This window comes from Petaurus breviceps, unplaced genomic scaffold (assembly GCF_028583685.1).
Source record: "Petaurus breviceps papuanus isolate PSGF00001 unplaced genomic scaffold, PetGlider_PUasm1.0 184, whole genome shotgun sequence".
In the NCBI taxonomy this organism is placed as follows: domain Eukaryota; kingdom Metazoa; phylum Chordata; class Mammalia; order Diprotodontia; family Petauridae; genus Petaurus; species Petaurus breviceps.
In genome coordinates, this window is record NW_027185793.1 from 8,569,929 (window position 1) to 8,589,204 (window position 19,276).

General features: G+C 37.6%; 1 pseudogene; it reads right to left on the reverse strand.

Annotated features, from left to right (window-relative positions):
* Positions 1 to 14,394: 14,394 nt before the first annotated feature.
* LOC138161263 (tubulin beta chain pseudogene) lies at positions 14,395 to 18,705 on the reverse strand (annotated as a pseudogene).
* Positions 18,706 to 19,276: the final 571 nt, after the last annotated feature.

Below are 19,276 nucleotides of genomic sequence, written 5' to 3' on the forward strand. Positions count from 1 at the left end.
TTAAAATAATTTTAAGTGAAAAATAATTATTATTGTTAATATATGAAAGTCATTTGTATAATGTTGCGTAATTTACAAAAATATCTTCTTAGATCTCTTAAATTTGTTTTTTATTGCAATGTTACAAGAAGGTTGAGAAGAAAATAGACTATATATTTCCATTTTCCTATACATACATATATCTGTTTGAGCTGGTTCTGTGATCACTACTCTTCTCATTGCTGATTTCTGAATCGATGTTTGAAACCCAGACTATGTTCGCTATTTAGATAGCACTTTGGCAATGGACTAGCTTAAAACAGTTCTCTGTTATACTGTGCACCTTTTCCCCACTTTGGTTTATTTGTCTCTTAGTAGTATGTTATTAAGAAATGCATCCCCAAGAAAAAATATCCCAACAAGATACCTAAAATAAATGCCATCCTCCATTAAGTAAGACAGGAGTATAGAGGCAAATTGCTGACTCAATTTTGTGCATCTTGCTTAAGTTGCAAATAGTATTGCAGTTTTCTAGAGGGTCATTTTCTTATTAGCTCATTTAGGATCTATCATATTTCTGATCTTACCCAGAATGCAAAATATTTGTTGAAAAAAGATAAGAGAGTCATTTTGCAGATCATTTTATTTTGATTTTTTTTAGTTTTGTTTCATTTTATTAGGCTTATGATTTATATGCTTTCTTATATTTAAAGCAAAATCAAAATTATGTAAAAAATTCACTGAAAAATATAACAGCAGGAATAATTGTTGCCAAACATACATCTTGTGCAAGACATAGACTCACCATAAATTATTATAGATTTGGTCCCTATTTCATTTCTTTGATAATATTAGCTAGAAGAGTTTAAGGTAGTGTAGCTCTTCGAAAAATCTCAACTGTGGGGTGGCCAGGTGGCTCAGCGTGTAAGAGCACCAGCTCCAGTGTTGGGATGACCTGGAGATCGAATCCTAGGCTCAGACACTCAGCACCACACCCAGAAATAAGTGGCCCTGTAATCTTGAGCAAGTTACTTAACCCCAATTGCTTAAAAAAAAAATCTCAACTGAACAATGAGATGCTTCCTTGAGGAAAAATTCTCTTTGAATTCCCAAGGGAGTAGAAGAACTGAGAAGCAGTGATGCTTCCAGTCTCAATGGAAAAAGGACCCTAAAACGTAGTATCACTTGGAGTCCCAAGGGAACAAGGGCCCTTCCTGACTAAGGACCAAAAACAGACTAGAAAAGTAGTGCCCACACATCTCTCTGGGTCACATGATTTTGGAAGTGCAAAAAAATTCAAAACCCCCAAATCTAGCTCTGAGAACAGAAGTAAAAACAAACAAACAAACAAACAAAAAAACCATGAAACTTGGGACAATTGGAGAAAGAAGACCAAATTTAACATAAAGTCTAAAGATAAAGAAAAGATGGAAAAATGAATCAAAAACAAAAGAAAGGAAATTGAAATAAAAAGGCTACTTTGGGGACAAAGAAAATCAAGGATGCAAACTCATTTTTTTTAAAGCAATTGGAGTTAAGTTACTTGCCCAAGGTTACATGGCCCGTTGTTTGTTTGTGTGTGTGTGTGTGTGTGTGTGTGTGTGTGTGTGTGTGTGTGGTGGGCAGGGGGGGGTGTTAAATGTCTGAAGCCAAATCCTATGTCCTCAGGACTCCATGCCAGTACTCTAACTCACTGTGCCACCTAGCCACTCCTAAACAATTTTTAAAATTTGTTTCTTTTTGTTCGTTTTTTTTTTGGTTTTTGTTTTTGTTTTTGTTTCTGTTTTTTTTTTTTTTTTTTTTTTTTTTGGGGTGCTGTTGGGGTTAATTTATTTCCCCAATGTTACTCTTCTATTTTTTTTTTTTTTTGTGTGTGTGTGTGGGTGTTAAGTGTCTGAGGCCGGAACTGAACTCGGGTTCTCCTGACTCTGGGACCGGTGCTTCATTCACTTCACCACCTAGCTGCATCAGGATACAAACTCTTGAGAAGACAATGATGCAAAAATAGCTATGAGTAAAGTGTCAAAATAATGTGAACTGCACACATGCCCAACAAGAATGCCACGAATAGCTAAAAACTTATTTTCAAAATCAAATTAGAGTAAAATAAGAAAAATTAAAGAAATGAAAAATATTATAAGAATATAATTAATAGCTTGGTAAAAGAGGCACCAAAAATACTGAAGAAAATAATACCTTAAAACAGAATTCCACAAATAGGAAAAAAAGATTTTTAAAACTTCACTGGTGAAAATTATTCTTTAAATAAAAAAACAGAATTGGCCAAATGAAAAGGAGTTTTAAAGCTCAGTACAGAAAAATATTCCTTAAAATTTTGAATAGGGCAAGAAGAAACTATTGAATCTTTGAGACATCAAGAAATAAACTAAAAAATAAATAAAATAGAAAAAAAGTGAAATATCTTATTGGAAAAAACTGACCTGGAAAACAGGTGAAAATTGAAAATTGAAGAATTATTAAACTTCCTGAAAGTCAAGACAAAAGACAGAGTATAGACAGCATATTTCAAGAAATTATAAAGGGACACAGCCCTGACATCTTAGATCCAGAGGATTAAATGGAAATAAGAAAACATTCATGACAGCCTAAAAGATCTCAAAAGGCAAACCTCAAGGAAAATTACAAAGCTTCCACATTAAACATAAAATACAAGAAAGCAAAAAACAGTTGTTCAAAAACATGGAGTCACATTCAAGATCACATAATATTTAATAACTATCATGTAAAAGAAGCAAAGAGCTTGGAATATGATATTCCAGAAGGAAAAGATATGGGATTACAACCAAAACTAACCTTTCATTCTTTGACCATTTTTGTTGTGCCTGACTCTTTGTGATTCCATTTGGAGTTTTTTAGGCAAAGATACTAAAGAGGTTTCCCATTTCTTCCTCCAGTTCATTTTAAAGATGATGAAACTGACTTGCCCAGGGTCACACAACTAGTAATTATTTGAGGCCAGATTCAAACTCAGGAAGACAAATCTTTGTGACTTCAGGCTGGGCACTCTATCCATTGAACCACTTAGTTGGCCTTAAGAATACCTTACCCATTGAAACTGAGTATTATGCTCCAAAGGAAAAATAGATATTTCATGAAATAAAGGACTTTCCATCATTCCTGATGAAAAAAAAGTCAGAGCTCAATAGAAAATATAACTTTTAAATACAAGATTCCAGAAGGATAAAAAGGTAAACATGATAAAGAAGTCATAATGGATCAAATAAGGTTAAACTTCTTACCTTTATATATGAGAAGATGATATAGGTAATTTCTAAAAATGTTATCATTATTAGGACAATGAGAAAAATTCTACATAGAAAAAGGGAGCAAAAGTGAGTCAATTATGAGGGATGATGTGAAAATAAAAGGATAAACAAGAAAGAGAGATGCCCTGGGATAAGGGGGCAAGAAGATGAAATATGGGGAAAATTAGGAGGAGGAAAAAGTTGGAAGCAGGCAATTCTTGAATCCCATTCATATCTTTTTCACAGAGATAGAAAATATGAGTGTGTGTGTGTGTGTGTATCTGTGTGACGGTTAATAGAAATCAATATTACTGAAAAAGGAAGGAGAGGGGAAAAAGAGAAGGGGAAAAGGAGAGGGATAAAAAGCAGGGCAGATGAAAGAAGGCAGTGGTAAAAAGTAAAATACTTTAGAAGGACAGTAGAATAATAAAAAAGGGTAAACAAAAGAAAATAGGATGGGGGAAATGCACAGTTAATAATCACAAATTTAAATGTAAACAGGATAAACTTACTGATAACATGAAAGTAGATATCAAAGTGGATGAGAAGGCAGAATCCAACAGTAGGTTGTTTATATGTAACATACCTGAAATAGAGAACACATGTAGAAATAAAAGTAGGGACTGGAGAAAAATGTATTATGCCTCAACTGATGTGAAAAAAAAAAAAAGACAAGAGGTCAAGATGGCAGAGTAGAAGCAGGAGGTCCCTGTGGCTCCAGGTTCCACCTTCCCCAATCCATGTAAAAGGGGATTCTAAACAAACTTTGGAACTGAAGAACTCACAAAATGACACAGAGAAGCTAACCTCCCCCTGAGCACAGCCCAGCAGGCTGGCAGAAATCAGCCAGCACAGTGCTCTGGGAGCCAAGCTCAGGCCCCTGTGAGCCAGAGGTTTTAGCCCCAGGGCAGGCCTGACCAGCCACTGGCTGGAGGGTCTCCAGCTCACCATCAGCTGTGGCCATTTCCAGATTGATCAACATATAGATGCAAAGGACAAAGTGAGAGGTCAGTGCAGTGTGAACTTTGGGACCAGTAGTTGGGAGAGCTTCAGATTTTGCCCTCAGGGAGAGAAGCCTCTGAGCTGGCAGGAACAGCCAGCACCACATGGCATATGCAGCTCTTGGCCTGCAGAATGTAGGCAGAGCAAGGGACCAGTCTGAGGGGTAATCACTGTTGCTTTAACCTACTTGGATCTAGATTACAGTCCAGAGTGGAAATCCTGGGGTGTGTTACCAGTTTGCCAGAGCATGTGGAGGCTTCAGAGGGAGCCCCCAACTAATACTTCCAGAAGCTGAGAAAACCCCAGTGTTTGGGATGAAAGCTCCCCTGTCTGGTGGCAGAGTCCTACTGTGGCAAAAAGCCCAGGGGTCAAGGGACTGAGGGGTGATATGACCAGACAAAGAAAGCAAAAGAAACAGAAGACTCCAACATTAGACTACTATTTTGGGGACAAAAAGGAGCAAAGCATGGAACAGGAGGAAGACAGTGAAGTCAGAACTCCTGCACCAAAACTTTCAAAGGAAAATATGAGCTCCTTACAAGCTATAGAGGACCTTAAAAAGCAGATAAGAGAAGTGGAGGAAAAATTGGGAAGAGAAATGAAAATGATGCAAGAAAATTATGAACTTAGAGTCAACAGCCTAACTGATGAAAATCACACCTTAAAAAACAGACTGACTCAATTGGCAAAAGATGCTCAAAAAGGCCATGAGGAGAGGAATGACTTAAAAAGCCAAATTTGCCAGATGGAAAAAGAATCTCAAAAGCTCAATGAGGAGAATCATTCCCTCAGATTTAGATTGGAGCAAAGGGAAACTAGTGACATTAAGAGAAATCAGGATGATGTTAAACAGATCCAAACAAATGAAAGAATAGATGGCAATGTGAAATATCTTATGGGAAAAACCACTGACCTGGAAAATAGATCCAGGAGAGATATTTTAAAAATTATTGCACTTCCTGAAAGCCATGATCAGGGAAAGAAACTAGAAATTATCTTCCAAGAAATTCTCAAGGAAAAATGCCCTGATGTTTTAGAACCAGAAGGCAAAATAGAGGTTGAAAGAATCCACCAATCACCTCCTGAAAAAGATCGCCAAAAGAAAACTCTTAAGAATATTATAGACAGGTTCTGGAATTTGCAGATCAAGAAGAGAATATTATGAACAGCCAGGTAGAAACAATTTAAATAATGTGGACCCACAGTCAGGATAACACAGAATCAGCCAGCTTCTATACTGAGGGATCAATGGGCCTGGGATAGGATATTCCAGAGGGCAGAGGAGCTGCAATTAAAACCAAGAATCACCTACCCAGCAAAACGGAGTATTATCTTTCAGTGGAAAATATGGTCATTCAGTGGAATAGAGGACTTTCAAGCATTCTTAATGTAAAAACCAGAGTTGAATAGAAAATTTAACATCCAGATTCAAGAAGCAAGAAAAGCTTGAGAAGGTAAACAGGAAAAAGAAATAATAAGCCACTGATCAAAGTTGAAATATTAACATTCCTACATGGAAAAACAACAATTTTAATTGATGAAACTTTTTTCAGTATTTAAATAGTTGATGGGAACAAATATATATATATGTCTATATTGGAGGGCATACAGGAGTCTGAATACTTGTGTGAATGTGTGTATATATGCTTACAGGTATACATAGATAGAGGGCACAGGACCAATTTAATAGGAAGGGATGATACTTAAAAGGGGAAATTAAGAGGTCAAAGAGGAATATAATGAGGGCAAATGGAGAGAGACAGAATTGGGTAAACTATCTCATATAGAAGAGGAAAGGGTAAAGGGTTACAATAGATGGGAAGAATAGGAAGGCAAAAGGGAATGGGTCAACCTCATTCTAACTGAATTTGGCTTGGGAAGGGAATGAAATACACACTAAATAGGGTATCACCCTACAGGAGACTGGGCGTGGGGGCGATGAAAGGAGGGATGATGGAAGGGAGGGCCGGCAGGGGGGAGGGAAGTTGGAAGCACTCACTTTGGAAAAGGGATGGGATCAAAGTAGAGAATAGAACAAGTGGGTGGTGGGATAGTAGGGAGGGAAATATAGTCAGTCTTTTACAATATATCTACTATGTTAATGTTTTGCATTAGCTACACATGTACAACCTATACCCAACTGTTTATGTTCCCAGTAATGGTGGGTGAAAAGTGAGGAAGGGAATGAATCTGGAATTCAAAGTTTTAGAATCAAATGTTTAAAATTATATATACATATATAGTATTATTAATACTATCTTACATGTAATTGGGAAATAAGATTGATAATATATAAAAAATACAGGCACTGGGATATAGAGATCCACCATGCCCTACTGGAAAAATCTAAGGGGGTATGGAAGAAGATATGGGAAAGAGCAGATTGGAGGAGATCATATCCTGTGGGACTGCGATTCTGCAGTGGTGGGTAGGGGAAAAACTGGGAGAAAATTTGCAACTCAAAATCTGGTGGAAATTAATGATGTAAATCAGAAGTTAATAAAGTATTTGAAAAAATGAAAATAAAAGGCAGGAGTATTGATCATGAGCTCAGGACAAAAAAAATAGATATAAACAGGAGAGATTAGCAGGAAAACAACATCTTATTAAAAAGTAGCATAGACAATGAAGTAATATCAATACTAAAATGTATAATGACCAAATTGCATAGTATTTAACATTTTAAAAGAAAAATAAATTAATTACAGGAGGAAATAAATAGCAAGTTACTAGTGGGTACATCAACTTTTGCTCTCAGAGTTTAAAATAACCATAAAATAAATAAGAAAGGAGTCAACAGAGTCTTAGAAAATTTAAATACAATACATCTATAGAGAAAACAGAATGGGAAACAAAATAGTATGCCTATTTCTCAGCTTTACATGTCACCACAAAAACTCACCATTCATTAGGGCATAAAAACCTCACAAACAAATGTAGAAAAACAAAAGTATTAAATGCACCCTTTTCATACAATAATGCAATAAATATTACATTTAATAAAGTACCATGGAAGAAAAGATTAAAAATTAATAGGAAACTAATCTAATGTCAAAAAATGGTGGGTCAAAGAACAGATTATAGAAACAATCAATAAATTCATTAAGTGGAATGAAAAATATGAGACAAAATTCTAAAATCAGTATGATTCAACCAAACATCTAATTAGAGTACATTATATCTCTTTAAACATTTAAATTAAAAAAAAAAACTCTAGATAAAGAAGAGACCAATGATTTAGGCCTACAACTTTAAAAAAAGGCTTTGAAAAGACCAAATTAAAAATCCCTGTGGGACAGATCCAAGATGGTGGAGAGAAGTCAGGAAGTTGCCTGAGTTCTTCCCAGTTTCCCTCAGAAACAAGATCAATTAAGTTTCTAAATGGATTTTGGAGTGACAGTACCCATAAAAAGATGGAATGAAACATTTTTTTCCAGCTTAAGATAACATAGAAGGACTTCAGGAATGATCTGTCTTGCATGGGTAAAAGGGGAGGTCAGCCCAGTGCAGATGGTATCTGGGCAAGTCAGGTGGAGTCTCTTAGCCACAGCACAGATCAGCAACTGAGACCCCTCCATACTTACTCAACAGGCCATCAGTGAGACCTCCAGCCTCAGCACAATAGGTGCAACAACTCAAGGCCACTCCCAGCTTAGTTGACAATCTGCAACCACCTGAGAACCCTGGGTAGAAGGCCAGTGACCAGCTCCCTATACCCCCAGCATAAGAAGCTTGGGATAGTACCCCCTGTATCCCAGGAGCAAAGATCAAATTTAAAAGTCATGAAATACTCTGAAAATGGGTAAGAAAGAGAAGAAAGCCCTGAGCATAGAAAGTTACAGGCAATAGGGAAAAATGAAACACAAACTCAAAAGAAGATAACCTCTCACTACTTGTGAAGCTTCAAAGGGGAGAATGAATTGGTCTCAAGTCCAAATAGTACTTTTGGAAGAGCTCAAAAATGAACTTAAAAATCAACTAAGAGAGGTAGAAGAAAAAATGGGAAAAGAAATGAGAATTATGAAAAAAAGAGTCAGTAGCTTAGAAATGGAAGCATAGAAACTAAGGATAACAATTCCTTGAAAAATACCATTGGCAAAATGTAAAAGAAAATCCACTGAAGGAAAAAACAAAAACAAAAACCTCCTTTTAGAATTGACCAAATGGAAAAGGAAAGAAAAATGCTAACTGAAATAAATAATTCCTTAAAGGAATTGGGCAAGTGGAAGCTAATGACTCAATGAGACATGAAGAATCATTCAAACAGGGGTGGCTAGGTGGCACAGTGAATAAAGCATGGGCCCTGTAGTCAGGAGTACTTGAGTTTAAATCTACCCCCAGACACTTAATACTTACTAGCCATGTGACCTTGGGCAAGTTACTTAACCACAATTGCCTTACCTTCCCTCCTCAAAAAAGAAATCAAAAGTATGAAAAAAATTGAAGAAAATATAAAATGCCTCATTGGAAAAACAACTCACTTGGAAAATAGATACAGGAAAGACAATTTAAGAATTATTGGTCTGCCTGAAAGCCATGATCAAACAAAGAGCCTGTACATCATCCTTCAAGAAATTATTGAGAGGATTCTGGAAAGTTAACAGATTAGGTTAGAAAATCTGAAACTCTCCATATTTCTGCCATTAATGGGATAAAATAGTGCTTCAGGGAAAACACAGAGTAGCAAAAATAAATAAAAGTAGGGGCAGAAAAATGGTGATCCTAGGAAAATAGGAGACAACTTGAAGAAAAATCCCAGAATGAGGTTTGGTCCTTTGGAGGAGTAAACACCTCCTGGCTAGATGGACTTGAACAACAAGCTTCAAGCCTTGGGGTTAACTGGGTTGTTATGCAGACTCAGGTCTGAGCCATAGGTATTTTGCCCCCTGAGTGAGTGAGAGGAGTGAGCATTTGAGCTGGGAAAGATTGAGGGAACCTCTGCTGACAAGGAATGTCAGACCTACCTATGCTTCAGAGACTCAGCCCTTGGTGATAAGGAACCAGCAAACACCTGGTAAGTGCAAAAGCCATGGTGTGGGGATGCCCTGGCTGTGGGCACTTACAGGAAGCTGGAGTTCTTGACTTTGGTTCCAGCACAGAGGGTAGAACTGAAAGAGGATCTGAGATCTGAGGCGCTATCCACCCTGCCCTAAATTGAGAGGTAATTATAAAATAAATAAGCTGTCACAAATTAAAAAAAAAATGAGCAGGAAAAAGAGAAAGAATCAAACCTTAGAATGTTACTATGAGAATACAGGCAACCAAAATTCATATTCAGAGCAGGATACTAAAGCAAAGAAAACCTTTTAAACCCCCAGATAGTGATGGCAAATAGTCACCTGCCTAAAAAGAACAAATAGAGGAACTTTAAAAAAGAATTTAAAAATCAAATGAAGAGACTGAGGAAAAACTAAAACAAAAATAAGAAAAATTGAAGAAAACAAGGTTATGTTTTTCATGATTTCAAATGTATATTCAGTGTTAAATTGTGTTCTCAAGAAGGGGGAGGTATGGGAAAGAGGAAGGTCATTTGAAACTCAAAAGTTTTAGAAATTAATCTGAAAAATTCTTACATAAAATTGGAAAATATTTAATGAAATAAAATATATTTTCAAAAGCAAAATAGATTTGCAAGAACAACATTAAATTATGAACCCACAATTTACTTAAAAATTCAGAAAATTTCCGTTTTTGCATTCCTTTTACTCTTTCTGTCTTTTCTTGAACCTGGTAACTGATAATGACATTGTCACCAACAAGATAAAAGAAAAATCTTAGGAAGGAACCACAAGGTCCTTAGTTGTGAAACAAGCCCCTCTTTCTTTCACTATCATCAGATATAGACTTTAAAATGAGGGACAAAAGTCCAATTTAAAATTTTCTTTATAATTATTAATGGCAGGTTACATATAAGATCCTTCATCTAATTTTGAGAACTTATTACTATTACACATTCAAAGTTTGCAGTTCCCATTAGAAACATCTGGGACCCAATTGTGCATATGTGTTTATGTGTGTGCGGAGCGGCTTGTGGGGGGATGTAGGTGTGGGTAATACAACTTATAGTCACTCCCATTTTCAATGCAAGAGCCATCTAAATGCAGAAATCACATTTCCTGGTATCATGCTGGCAATGTGATATCATTTAATTCTATCTATATGATGGAACACATTTAGAGCCAAACAAAATTAGAAACCTGCTAGCTAAATCTAGCTTTTATTTGACTCTAAACTAAAGATGAAGCACAAAGTGAGAATTAATCAAAATAGTGTCTGCCTCTATTTAATGAAAGAATTAAGCAGTCTGCTCTTTATTTGGAAACCCAGATCCCTTATTTAAGAAAATGCTTGTCTTTTATGCAACTCACCATACCTATCTGCTCTGTGCCCTGTGTTGTTTTTTTAATTATCCCAGTGTTTTAGGTCTAATTATGACTCACTATCCCTTAACCTCAGTCTCAGATACCAGTCTAGAAAGTAAGTGAATTTTTAAATAAATTTGACTGGAGAAGTCTTAATGACCCAATTGAACAGACTGCATTATATAAGAAGATTCTCAAAGAGTGGTCTAGATTGTTCATATGAATCATTCAATATCATATAATGATTGCCACAAATCCCATTTCAGAGCACATGTAAATATAACTTAGGTAAGTATGAAACCTCAAGTTATAGAGAAATACTGAACTGAAAGAGTAGTTCATAAGGTGATTTTTTTCTTCAAAATTCACTTGAAAAGAGCTAATGATGAGTTCAGTCTTTTATGCATATTTTTCTACCTTTCAGCTGATGAGAAAATTCCCTCTAAAGTGTAACAATCAATGTATATCTTCGAGTAAAACCATTTCTGAAATGTTACCTTCAAATTAAACTCTTGTTTACAGTACTTGACACCTTATTGCCTTCGATCACTTTTCGTTAGTTATGTCAGAACAGCCCAGCACTATACATCATATCACACAAGGATGCAATTCAATGGTAGAAAGGAAAAGAGGAGTCTATTTATTTTGGCATGATGAAACCAGTTTGAATTTAGATATTATTTGATCAGAATCCAAGAATTACATGAAGCAGAAAACAATGCAGTTATCCATCCTATTTTCTTTTGAAATGATTCAGAAATGCTCTAAATCTTGATCTATGTGTATTATAGTTGCATTAGAGTTTTGACATTTCTTTGCCCTCTTTTACTGCAATAACTGTAATCCCCATACTATTCACAGAATAAAAAATCACACTGGGACATATCAAAAAGCCATTCGTGTTTGCAAAGTGTTGTTTCCTAAATTGTTTTGTATGACCTAGCTGCAAATTGTAAAAGTAATATAAAGGAATTAAATAGACCTTTATTATCATTATTTTTATTTCTATTTCAAACATTTTTGATCACTTTCATTTATGTGAAAGTGTTTTCAAGTTATGGATGTAAAGGAACAAGTTTGTAGACACACACCCCCAAAATGAGAACACAATAAAAACAAAATCCATTAACTTGTATAATCAAGCAAATTTCTATACTTGGCATGTTCAAAAAGATAATTGGTCTCAATCTACCTTATGAATTCTTCAGCACTCTATGAAGTGTTGGGCAGCATATTTCTTCATGACCTGACCCCATCCTTCATTTCTGCAGATGTCCCTGCCTGTCTCTCTATGCCAGGTGAGGCTGGATAAAGTATTCACTGTAACATTTTCTTGAGTTTAGTGCATTCCCTTTATCTATATGGAGGAGTCTGTGGGAAAGAGTTTATCCTATCACTTCCTATATTCTGAATTCTTGGTTCTGCCTTTCCCTAATTCTGTAGATGAAACCACCATTCTTTCTTTTGTAGGGCTTAGCACAGTGCCTGACCCATAGAAACCACTTTATAAATTCTTGTTGAATTGTTGGCTCAAAGTTATCTTTTACTCACCATTCCCCCTCTTTCTGCATATCCAATTAATTGAAAAATCTTATCATTTCTTCCTCTTCCACATATCTCACATCCTACTATTTTTCTGTCCTCACAAAGTCAACACCTTAGTACATACTCTCTTTACCTGTTACCTAGAATTTTGAAGCATCCTCATAATTAGTGTTCCTGTCTCAAGTCTTTCCACTCCAGTCCATCTTCTTTACACTTGCCAAAGTGATTATTCTTAATTAAGTTATATCTGATCAGGTCACTCCCCTACTCTACAATTACAGCAAATAAGTCTCAGCTCCTTTTACCAAATCATCCCCCATAATCCTGTAATGCTCTCTTTTCTCAACTCTGATTTAAAGAATACTTCTGAATCTTCTACATGAAGCTTCTTTTGATCTCTTCACTAGATAGAGTTACCCCTTACTGAGCTACCTTATATTTCTTATATATAAATATAAATATATATATATACATACATACATATATACATATATATATGCATACACACACTTCTCAATTTCCTTATTTGTTTGTGAGCTTTATAGAAGTATTATTATTTTATTCTCTATAACTGAGTCCTTGGTACCTAACATAATTCCTGGTAGATAGTAAGCATTTAACAAATTATTTTTGATTAATTAATGGGCAAAATTTCTGATGTTCTTCTTTGATTATTTTCCTTTCTGATTTGAACAAAAAGTAAAAAACTAATAAAATATATCCCATTTAAATAAAAAGATAATTTTTTTTAAAGCACGGTATCATTTCCTAAGCACTATACAGAAAAAATATAGCTTAGATGAGGTTTTTAAATATTTTTCTACCACATTATCCCTATGTTTTCCATAGAGTAATAATATACCTTTTAAAAAAATTTATAACTGGGGGCAGCTGGGTGGAAAAGTGAATAGAATACTGGCCCTGGGGTCAGGATGACCTGAGTTCAAATCCAGCCTCAGACACTTAATGCAAAACTAGCTGTGTGAGTTTGGGCAAGTCACTTGACCTCAATTGCCCTACCTTCCCCCCTCAAAAAAAAAGCAAAAAAATTTTTACCGGGTCAAAATTCTTATATGTATTTGAGTATAGATATTCATTTTCCCATCAATCTTGTGATATGATTTGTATGAATTTTGAATTTGATATAACTTTTCCCATCATATTTTAATGCTATTTTAACACAGTATTTTAATTAATCACAATCAACCCATCTGTAAAAGGCTAAATAAGACCTACATTTTTAAAAAAGTGATTTAAAAAAAGAAAACAAGTCGTAATCTGACTCTTTCTATGTTTGAATATACCACATCTTCTTTCAACACTAAAATAACCATTAGAGATTTCCTTCCTGGATACACCTGTTTATCCTTTTGCCTTGCTACATGAAGGGCTTAGCATCCTTGAATGGTGCTTCCCTCCTGCATAGCCAAAACAATCCATATTTCCTTATCCTGAGGCTGCTGCAATTTTGTTGTGAAAAGCTATTGTGAGATGTTTATTTCTTTCCAGTGTATACCCCAAGGTTATTCATGTGACCTTTACTCAGGTCCAAATGGATCAATCACCTCCTTGCCCAGAAGATCAATTGGCAAATACTTGTCATGTATCCCTGTTCCTTTTCTCATGGACTTCCCATCCTTCTGTCTCTATTCTTTTCCAAATGGCAGTGGATTTGCCAATCTATCATCTGCAAGGATCCAATACAAGGCACAATTATAGTATATGCAGATGCTACAAAAAGCCAGAAAGCATCAGTTGTTTGCCCCATGAGGGAACAGTTGTATATATTGGATCCCCCTTTTACCTCCACTCAGAAGAAAAAGTTATATGCCATAACCCTTGTGGCAAAAAAGTTCCAAGAACCACTAAACATAGTTATTGATAGCCAATATGCAGCAGGAGTTACGGAAAGGATTGAAACCACCATCATTAGGAATCAGGCCAATGAAATTACTCAATTGTTTTATTTTACTCAGACTATTATTAGGAAAAGAACACACCCTTTGTATATTCTCCATGTTAATTTACATACTAATTTACCAGGTCCCATAATTGAAGGCTTGCTGATGAAATTCTTACTTTTCCTGTCCATGAGGCTCAACAATCTCATTCCAATTTTCATCAATCAGCAAGGTTTTTAAGGAGTCAATTTCAGATATCTAGAAGAAATGCACAGGACATTGTTACAGCATGTCCCCAATGTGTTCCTTTCACTCCACCCCCTCAGGGACCACTCTCTATTTTTTTTATTTTTTTCCTCATTTCCTGTTTATTTTGGGGTTTGGAAGTGTCGTCTTTTCAATATGAAAACAAAAGCAGCAAGTTCATCACAAAACAGAAATCTAGGAAGTGGGAAGGGGGAAGAGCCCAAGATAGAAAATGCAGAAGTAGAAAGAATGAGAGAAAATGAAGGGTTTGATTATGGGAAGGGAAGTGTCCTGTTGCCCCTACTCCCTTCTTTTGAAGGGAACTGATTTGGGGGGGGGGAGTGGAAGAAAATTGAAATCCTCCCCAAATGAGGGACTTAATCTGGAATTTTGGGAGTTGAAGTAGTTCTCACTTCTTAAACTGGGGAAGGGTGGGTGGGTCCCAAAATGAGGGGAAGATAAAAAGCTGAGGGGGAAGCCCACCTGGCAGAGTGAGTCACAGACCCCTCCAAAGGAAAATGAACACTTAGGAGTGAAACTAAAACTGGGAGGAATAATACTGTCAACACTTCCCCAGAGCTGGGGTAGAGAGATAAAGGGAAGGGGCACTTGAAGATAAGAATATGACAAGTTGGGGAATATGGAGATGGTAGTTATACTAGAAAGCCTGGCTCCCCCAAAAGACTTTTATGGAATGGAACATTCCATTTCTTCCCTTTCCCCAAACATCTACCAAGAGATCTCTCTCCACTTGGAATATGACATTTTGGTCCCCTTCTTCATCAATGGAAGCCAAAGAGTCCCTGGACCTTTCCTCAAAGACCCCTAAATTGAGGCTTTGGGTTGGAGACATTCTGCTTCTTGGAGAAAAATCTGGGAGTGGAGAAGAAAGAGTATTGAGGTGATAGGCCATAAAAGGAAGGAAAAAACAGAGGACAGACAGCTCAGCACCCACAAAGGAGAGAAAAAAGAGAATGGAGGCCAAAAATGAAAAACCTTAGGGGAAAAGGGTGATGGGGGAAAAATGTGGAAGAATTGAGAAGACTTGAGGTGGTACATTATCTCCCTCAGGCCTCCTCCTCTGTCTCCTCACTGAAATCTTCCTCCTCTTCAGCAGTGGCGTCCTGGTATTGTTGGTACTGAGAAACAAGGTTATTCATGTTGCTCTCTGCTTCAGTGAACTCCATCTCATCCATCCCTTCCCCTGTATACCAGTGGAGGAAGGCCTTCCATTGGAATATGGCAGTGAACTGGTCTGAGATGTTCTTGAATAGTTCCTGGATGTCAGAGCTGTTGCCAATGAAGGTGACAGCCATCTTGAGCCCACAGGGAGGGATGTCATGGACAGTGGTCTTGACCTTGTTGGGGATCTACTAAACGAAGTAGCTACTATTATTTTTTTGCACACTGAGCATTTGTTTATCCACTTCTTTCATGGACATCCAAGCATGGAAAACAGCAGCAACCATGAGATATCACCCATGATGAGGGTCACATGCTGCCATCAATGTTCTTGGCATCAAACACTTGCTGGGTGAACTCAGCCATGGTTAGGGCATGGTACTGCTGGCTCCCATGGCTGGTGAGGGGGGCAAGTCCAGGCATTCAGAAGGGGAGTCAAGGGAAAGGGACCATGTTTAGAGCCAATTTGCAGAGGTTAGAAGTAAGCTGGCCAGGAAATTGAAGGCAGGTGGTGATACCACTCATCGTAGCAGAGACTAGATGGTTAAGGTCACCATAGGTTGGTGTGGTCAGCTTGAGGGTTCAGAAGCAGATATCAGAGTGCTTCATTATCAATGTGGAAGGTTTCATCTGTGTTTTCCACTAACTGGTGGACAGATAGTGTGGCATTGTAGGGCTCAACCATGGTATCTGAGACCTTGGGTGATGGAACTACACTAAAGATATTCAAGATTTGGTCAGGTTATTTTTCTCGGATCTTGCTGATGATCAGGGTGCCCCTCCCTGAGCCTGTGCCTCCACCAAGTCAGTGGGTCAGCTGGAAGCCTTGCAGGCAATCACGGCTCTCTGCCTCCTTTTGCACCACATCCAAGACTGAATCCACCAGCTCTGCCCCCTTGGTATAGTGGCCTTTGGCCCAATTGTTGCCTGCCCTGGACTGGCCAAAGACAAAGTTGTCTGGTCTGAATATCTGGCAAAAAGGTCCAGAACGAACAGAGTCCATGGTTCCAGGCTCAAGATCAACCAATATGTCCCGAGGAACATATGTGCCACCAGTGGCCTCATTATAGTAGACAGAGATCTGGTCCAACTGCAGATTGCTATCCCCATGGTAGGAGCTGGTGGGATCGATGCCATGTTATCATTGATCACTTCCCAGAACTTTGCAACTGATCTGATTGCAACACTGGCCAGCCTGTATATGTACAATTTCCCTCATGGTTAGAATTTACTTTTGTTTGTCTCAAGTTACGCACAGGGAGGAGGTTCCCCAGGAGGTTGGAGCTGCTAGTTCAGGACACAGCTACACAAACATTCTGAGAGGGAGAATGAAGATGGGAGGGGAAGCAAGGGAGGAGAAGCAGGGAGGGGCATGCTTGTGCTGCATGGCCTGAGAGGAGGGAGGGACAATTCTTTAATCCCCACTGCCTATACCCTAATCATATCTGGCAGATGGATGTTACTCACATTTCATCTTTTGGCCGGCTTCAATATGTCCATGTTATAGTAGATGCCTTTTTATCTTTTACTTTGGCCACAGCTCTCTCTGGAGAGTCTACCTCACATGTTTGCACACATTTATTGTATTGCTTTACCACTCTTGGTGGTGGAAAGCTTTTGCAGCTAATGGCTTAGTGACAGTTGTACATGACCATCATGGAGGACATATGTATATGAACAATACCATTTATGGCAATTTGACTGCTTGTCCTCCCCTTCAATTTGCTTTTTTCATAAGGATACACTGCAAAAAACAAACATTCAGGTACCTTATGGAATGTTATTTGTGTTCAGTGTCAAATTGTGCAGTGTATAAACCACACTGTTGTTAGGAGTGGGCAGGTAATGTAACTCAAGCCCCTTTTGCCCTTTAAATAGTCCTGGGTGGTTTGGTACCCCTTCAGATCCAGTAATTATGCAATTGGTGAAAAGGGGATGGTGGAAGAGGTGTACTTCGTTTATTGTGCTTGGTATTACAATGTTTGTGTCCATAATTACATCTTCCACATTTTTGAAATATCTATCACCTCTTTACAGGCAGATACAAAGACCACTGAATTTTTACAACAGTTGCAGAGAAATATTTATTGCCATTGATTGAGAATGTGAAAGAAGTGGTTACAGCTGAAGGAGATGAACTAGATTCACTAGAAAAGATGTTATTGATGAAGTATGGTGTATCAGCAATGCCATATTCACAATGCCTATAGAGATTACAAATATGCTGATATAATTATCCATCACAAAATACGTCAGGTTTGCCATTTGGGGAAATAAACTAGAAAGTTTATTAAGATACCAAAAGACTGAGTCCCAAAACCAGAAAGTGAAAGCCATCAGAGTAGTTATGACATTGGCACAGGTAGATAAAGTAGAAAGCACCCACATTCTCAAGCCTTTAAAACAGAACAGGCTACCTCAGGCAAAAGTCCTCCTCTCCCCACTCACAGCAACCACCCAGCGTCCTGGAAGCACACTCCCAGCAGCTCCGGCCCCTGGCAGTCCTCAGCAGGAGTCCTAACTCAAAAAAAAAAAAAAAGGCAACCGCCACCAACTGCCAACCGCAGGACTGTTAGCTCAGCTTTTCACTTTCTCTTGCTCTGCTATGTCAGCACGTCCATGGGGCATGGGAGATCTTTAAATCCCATAACCCTTACATATGGTTATAGATTTAATCCTATTTGTGTAACAACAATGAAATAATAGGTCTGATTATGATTGGAAAAAGTTTGGTTCTTCCCCTGATTATATTGTGTCTCCTTGCAGTTTGCATTATTCCTCTATGTTGGCAGTGTTAGACTTGCACTCTGCATGAAATCACCACTGACCTGCACTACCTACACCTACAACAAAAGAAAGGGGAAGATATGTAGAGCACCACAGGCCAGTGGGATTTTGCCCCTGTTGGCTGAATAATCCCTCTCAGCTGAAGAGCCTGCTAGAGGGAATGGATAGGTTCCTCAACCCCCCCCCCCCCCCCCCAGGAAGGCGCTCAAACACACAGGTGTGAGCATTATGTCATGGAGATAAGCATGGCCTAAGCCCCTAGACTGGGAAGAAAGAAGTGTGCAATGTCCTCAGGGGAAAACAATTAGGAAGCATCCTATAAAAGCTTGTATGTGGGGTAATAAAATTGGCTCTATTTTCCACCACTCTGGGAGACCCATCTCTTTTATGCACCCTCTTGCAGGCTCTGGGTAAGCAACTCTTTTTCAGCCCTGCTGATGGATGGCAGGGCTCCTCACAGATGACACTTGATAAACATTTAATATCATTTGAACCCCAATAAGGGCCAGGACCCAAACTAATTAACCAGAATATCCCAAACAGATAACTCTTTGTTCTCTTACTTTACTCAGAGAATACTTCTTCCTATGTCGACAAGGCCAGCTAGGACTGACTTAAGAGCATTTTTTTCCTGTTTATGGACATTAAGCATGAGACCCTGAACCCAAGACATTATCTTGAATAATGGGGTAATTTTCTTATTTTAATATTTTACAGACATATACTATATTATGTCATGATAATGGTAAAGAAAACACAGATATCTTGGAATGTAATTTCAAATGACACTTTATCAACTCTCTTATATTATTGTTTTTACCAACTATTCAATTAAAAAATTCTTTCTCATAATATGGTTAAACATATATGGAGCTCATAAACTTGAGTGACATAGAGATCCTGAGCTGAGATTGTTTTAAAACATATTTAAGGCTAGTCATTCTTTTATCAGAAAGTCAGAATTTGCATTCTAGCTCCTTGATCATACAGTTTTTCCAGGTTAGGC